Source organism: Rhincodon typus, chromosome 2 (genome assembly GCF_021869965.1).
Source record: "Rhincodon typus isolate 14 chromosome 2, sRhiTyp1.1, whole genome shotgun sequence".
NCBI classification, from domain to species: Eukaryota; Metazoa; Chordata; class Chondrichthyes; order Orectolobiformes; family Rhincodontidae; genus Rhincodon; species Rhincodon typus.
In genome coordinates, this window is record NC_063333.1 from 99,336,625 (window position 1) to 99,342,926 (window position 6,302).

Here is a 6,302-nt window from a genome sequence, read left to right on the forward strand (position 1 = left end):
ATAAAGGAGCAGACAGGTGGAGAGGAGACGGACAGGTCAAGGAGGTGTAGATGGAGCCAGTAAAGGTGAATGTAGGTGGGGAGTTAGGGTGGCGGTTGGTCAGTCCAGGGAAGACGGACAGGTCAAGGAGGCGGGGATGAGGCTGGTAGGTAGGAGGTGGGGGTGGGGGTTGAGGTGGGAGGAGTGGATAGGTGGGAGAAAGGACAGACAGGTTAGGGAGGCGGGGACGAGCTGGGCTGGTTTTGGGATGCGGTCGGGGGCGGGGAGATTTTGAAGCTTGTGAAGTCCATATTGATACCATTGGGCTGCAGGGTTCCCAAGCGAAATATGAGGTGCTGTTCCTGCAACCTTCAGGTGGCATCATTGTGGCACTGGAGGAGGCCCAGGATGGAGATGTCGTCCAAGGAGTGGGAGGGGAAGTTGAAGTGGTTTGCGACTGGGAGGTTCAGTCATTTGTTGCGAACCGAGCGTAGGTGTTCCACAGGAAACCGCTTCGTGAAATACCTACTGACCAACCCCCACCCTAACTCCCCACCTACACTCACCTTTACTGGCTCCGTCCCCACCTGCTTGACCTGTCCGTCTCCTCTCCCCTATCTGCTCCTTTATCCATCTTCCATCCGCCTCCCCCTCTCTCTCTATTTATTTCAGAATCCCCTTCCCCTCCCCCATTTCTGAAGAAGGGTCCAGACACGAAACATCAGCTTTCCTGCTCTTCTGATGCTGCTTGGCCTGCTGTATTCATCCAGCTCTACACCTTGTTATCTCAGATTCTCCAGCATCGGCAGTTCCTACTATGTCAGAATACTGCAGATGCTTTGTCCTCTATCCCTAGGTCAGAACTTGAATTGAATTAGCTTTATTGTCACATGTACTCAAATCAGTACAGCGAAAAGTTTACAAGTCGCCACTTAGAGCGCCATCTTAGTTACAGGATACCTAGTTAAAGATTCTTTAGTACAAGTTCTTAGGGAAAATAATTAAAAAAAAGGAAGAAAAAGTCCAGTATTGCAGATCTTAGAAATAAAGTAGAAAAAAGAGAAATAAGAAGTATCTACAAATACAGAAAAATGTGAGGCTGCCCACTTTTGTGGCAGAATATTATTAAATCAAGGGAGACTGCAGAATGATGTGGAACAGAGGGATTTGGATGTTCTTGCATATATGTCATAAAATGAAGAAGATCATAAGATATCAACTCCCCATATTACATAATTGAATCCCTGATCAATATTTCAGCACTACCTCCTCTTTTACATCACTCCACCCTGTCTCATCTGAAGATTCAATACCTCAGAACACTGAGCTGCTGTCCTGTCCCTCCTTAACCATGTCTTAATAATAGCGATATTATATCATATTCCCATGTACTTACCAACACCAATGCCATTCAGCTTTGCAACGCTCAGTTCCACTTTAACCTGACTATATATATCCTGCCAACCAGATTGCTTGATCTTTCCTTTTTTCTGTGCATCCCCATGCTACTGTACACCTCAATTCTGTGTCTTCTTATTGAAATCTTCAATCTCCTCAATAAAAATTATATTGATATCAACCAGCAATAACTCAGCAACATAATTAAATCACAGATGCAAAGAAATCTGAAGAATGTGCTCATGTGAAACAATATTACATCGAAAGATGTCAAATCAAATATCCACACAACCCCATCCGCAGACAGAATCAGGACCACGAACAGAGAGGACACCACAGTATAGTTGACTACTTACGCATGATGGTGAATTGATCATTCTGAAACTCCTGAGACTCAATGCACTGCACCAATTGCACCAACAACATCTGGATATCACAAAATGTTGAGCCACAGCAGGATATTCTGTTTTGTGGCTATGTATCTCAAAATCATTGGAAGAGATGATTTCAAACAGAATTATGTTATTCATTTTCAAGAGACAAGAGAATTATTGATGTCACCTTTATTTCTATCAAGACCACTGAAACATGTTGGGAAGGATTATGTTCTTGGTAGTATTAAAGTGTTAACACAGATGACTAGAAATCAAGTAACTGCAGGATCACACATCCAAAGCATTGGTGAAGGAGATCTAAGGTTCTTGAATAGATTCTTGAGTGAATTGAGAAGATCTCTGCAACACATGGAAACCCAGATAGTGTAATCCCAGTGAATATATGAAAGAGTTAATAGCAGTCTGTAGATTTATCCAGACTATCAGCTCATCAAAATCTCCTTAGGCAAACCGTGAAGCTGGAATAGGAGTGTGTGTAGTAAAAGAATTGCTGAAAAAAAATCTCTAACATGTACCTCTGAGCATTTAGCTGTATGTGAGCAACTGTGGCAGTTTAACTAGGCTGCCTCAACATGTTCTCAACACCCTTGGATGAGATCTGGAATTCACTTCCTCCTCTTCATGTGCCAGACTTTGCTGGGCAGAAGGAGCATTGAAAGATGATTCCAGTTCAGCAATCTGGATCCCTCAATGAGAACAGTATTGCTAGTCTGTTTGACCATCTCTAGTCCGTTTGACTGCATTAGTGCCTGCTCCAATGGTGTAACACATTTGTCACTATGTCGGAGCAAGTACATAGCTGTTCTGTTGTATTTTTGTTTGAATGAAGTAGGACCCATGGACATGGTGTCTGCTTCACAGATTGTGGCATTTTTCATAGTCCCACATCTGACTGGAATGTTACTCTACTTCCTTCCTTACCTTTTCCAAGTCATCATCTTGTACACATGGCATGGGCTTTTGTGGAAGAGTAGGAAGCTGAGTTACCAGCCATCTTTTCTATGAAGAGTTCTCATGGAACTAAAGCATTTTGGAGTGGTATTGAATCTCTTTCAAAGAAGTTGAGAACATGTTCAGGTAGACTACTTAAAGCACCACAACAGTTGGGAATTGAAGTTAGAAACCTGAGGTGAGCTGGAATATAATGGGTGAAATCAGAGACTTTGGGGCAGATATACTATAAGCAATTAAGTCGGACTGTGTGATATGATTATGAGACAGTACACATCATCACAGGAAATAATAAAATGTCTCATGATCTTGCTTACTCTTGCAGACTCATGGTAGGTTACAAATAAGAGGTTTCTGAAATAAAGTTAAAGTTTCCTTACCTCAGCAGATTTAAAAAAATTCTTCAGCAGCATAATAATATCAAAAATACTTTAACACCCATCATTAATCAATTTTCAACACTTAAATTATTAAAATTAAGCTTGAAGCAAGAAAGGAAATGCATTGTAAGAATCAATGTAGACAGATTGTACTCTGAGCAGAAATACTTCATACAGATACTTGAGAACATATTAAGTTCACCATAAAAACTTAGTGGAGATTGCAAAGAAGCCATGGATCTGTACAATGGTGTACAATTACTTGACAGAACCCCAGGCTACAACAGAATGTACAACAACTGCACAGAATCAAAGTGCCTGAGCCCAGTTGGAGTTTCTCTTCAGAATACACTGATTATTGTTGCTGAAATCATGGGCTAAACAGCACAGGAGTCTCACATGGCTGGATGATATTGGAGCCAGTGTAAGTCAGTGAGTGTTGGGATGGTGAGTGAATGAACTTGATGAAAGCCAAAAAATGGTGAGCAGAGCTTTGGATGAGCTTAACTTTCTGCAGAGTTGAAGGTGAGAGGCCGGCCAGTAAAGCATGAGAATGGTGAGTTGGGAAATAACAAAAACCACATCAGGGTTTTAGCAGGCAATGTGCTGATAAAGCCCATAAGCATAAAATTCTTGTCCACATGTCTAAATCTCCCCATGATCTGCCATTCCTTATATTGTATGATGTATGTTGTGTGATTTATAAATATTTTAATGTTATTTACTTTTGGGCTTGGATTTTGAATTTTGAACAGATGATACATTTTTCTTGTTTCTGGAAGGTTTTAATGTTAAATATGTAAGTATTTATGAAGGTATGGTGATTTCTTCTAAACAGTTTGAGAGAGAGAGAGCCTCCAAGAACCACCCTATAATTTTTTTAACATTGGGCGAGTTTACAAGTAAACAAAGTATGTTTGGCTTTCTAAAGAAGATTCTGAACTTCTGTTTAAGGATATTTGGAAATATCTATTGTTTGGAGAGAAATCTTCCAGTTTTTTTTGGAATAGTTCTGCAGGGTTCGTGGCTGAGGATGGATGTATAAGGCAGTTGGTCCCAAGGAAAGAAGATGATAGTTTGGATTTGTTAAAAAAAATCTCAGAAAAAGGAATTTAATAATAGTTCTCAGCCAGAATCCTTTGCGTAAAACTCTGATGGGATTGTTTGGAGCTGGGAAAATTTAGGTTTAGGTGCATGTTTCTCCAGGCTGGGTGTTGAAATCACAGTCTGCTTGAGCCTGTGGAGGTGATACAGAAGCTTTCTGGTGTGAGTACTGTAAAGAGGTATTTTTGGAATTGTAAAGCAGTCTTTTGTGATTAATAGGATTATATTTTTACAATGTATTTTGAAGTCTTTAAATGTGTGTTATGTGGAAACATTTAATTTATTCTATTTTACCTTAATTTCTTTTGTTTAATGAACTTTGGGTTATTGTTAAAACTGAATATATAGAATTGTGTGTTTGTGTTTCAGTGAAAGACCATCTTTTTAAAACCAAACACAACAAAATAGGATCTATCAAGCCAGATTTTAGTCTGGGCTCTGACTTCTCCAGGAAGGACATCAGCTGAAAATCAAAACATTTGTAACATCCATCAGACCCACAACTCCCTGGGAACTCAATTCGCCTCCAATGTTCTTCAATCCTCCATTGTCAGCGACGCCTTCAACTATCTAGACCCTCCCGCAAAATATTTATCTTCCTCAATTTTTCAAAGATTCTCAATAAAACCTAGTTCTTAGACCAAACCTTTGGTCACCAGTTTTCTTGCCTCCTTCATCACCTCAACGTCAATTTTTGTCTGATAATGCTCCCACGAAGCACCCTGAGAACTTTTACTGTGTTAAAAATATAACCAAATGTGTTGTTATTGTTTAGATCATTCTTCTTCAACTTTAAATCTACCATCATTTTTATGACAATTCTCATTTTTACTGCTTGAACCAGGATTCTGGAGGTTTGTGCTTTGTTGCCTTCTTGATAGCATTAGTTCCAATTTCTCACACTAGGAAACTATTTCAAGGTCATGTGGAAACACATTAAGGTTGCTGTCTCTCCCCCAAGTTTTCATACAGGATGCAATTGCCCCAAGTAAGTCCTGACACAGAACTCAGAAATCAAGGCTGCTTTCCAGGTCTTAACTGAGGTTGGTGACACTGTATGGTGCGCAGGCATTGTTCTGAACCTCCAAAATTATCTGCTGTGTGAAAACCCAACAACTAATCAAATCCATAATCAAAAACTGATTCAGTGACTGAATCAGCTATTGGGTGATAGAATAATACAGCATGGAACTACACCCTTCAGTCCAACCAGTCCACACCAATCATGTTCTGAAACTAAACAAGTCCCACCTGCTTGTGCTTGTCCCCTATCCTTCCAAACCTTTCCTATTCAAGAACTTATTCAAATGTCTTTTAAATGTTGTAACTATACATGCATCCATCACTTTGTCTGGCAGTTCATTCCACACATGAACCACTCTCTGTGTAAAACAATTGCCCTTCAAGTCCTTTTTAAATATCTTTCCTCTCACCTTAAAATATTCCCCCTAATTTTGAAATCTGCCATCGTAAGGAAAAGGTACTTGTCAATTACCTTATCTATGCCTCTTATGATGTTATAAACCTCAAAAAGGTTTAACCTCAACCTCCTACTTTCCAGTGAAAAAATCCCAACCTCTCCAGTCTATTTCTATGTCTCAAACCTTCCATTCCTGACAACATTCTAGTAAATCTTTTCTGAACCTTCTCTAGTTTAATAATATCCTTCCTATAACAAGGTGACCAGAACTGCACACAGTATTCCAGGAGAGGCCTCACCAGTGTCCTGTACAACCTCAACATGACGTTCCAACTCCTATACTCAAAGGTCTAAGCAATGAAGACAAGCGTGCTAAATTCCTTCTTAACCACCCTGTTTACCTGTGAAGCAAATTTCAAAGAATTGTGTACCTAAACCTTTAGGTGTCTCTGTGCTGCAACACTATCCAGGGCTCTACCATTAATTGTGTATGTCCTGTCCTTGTTTGTATTACCAAAGTGTAATGTTTGATATTTATCCAAATTAAATTCCATCTGTTACTCCTCAGCCCATTGACCCAAGTGATCAAGATCTCCTACCTCTCCCATTCCAATAAAGAGCAGTGCAGATCACAGAGATAACCTTCTTCACTGTTCACTATACCACCAATTTTGG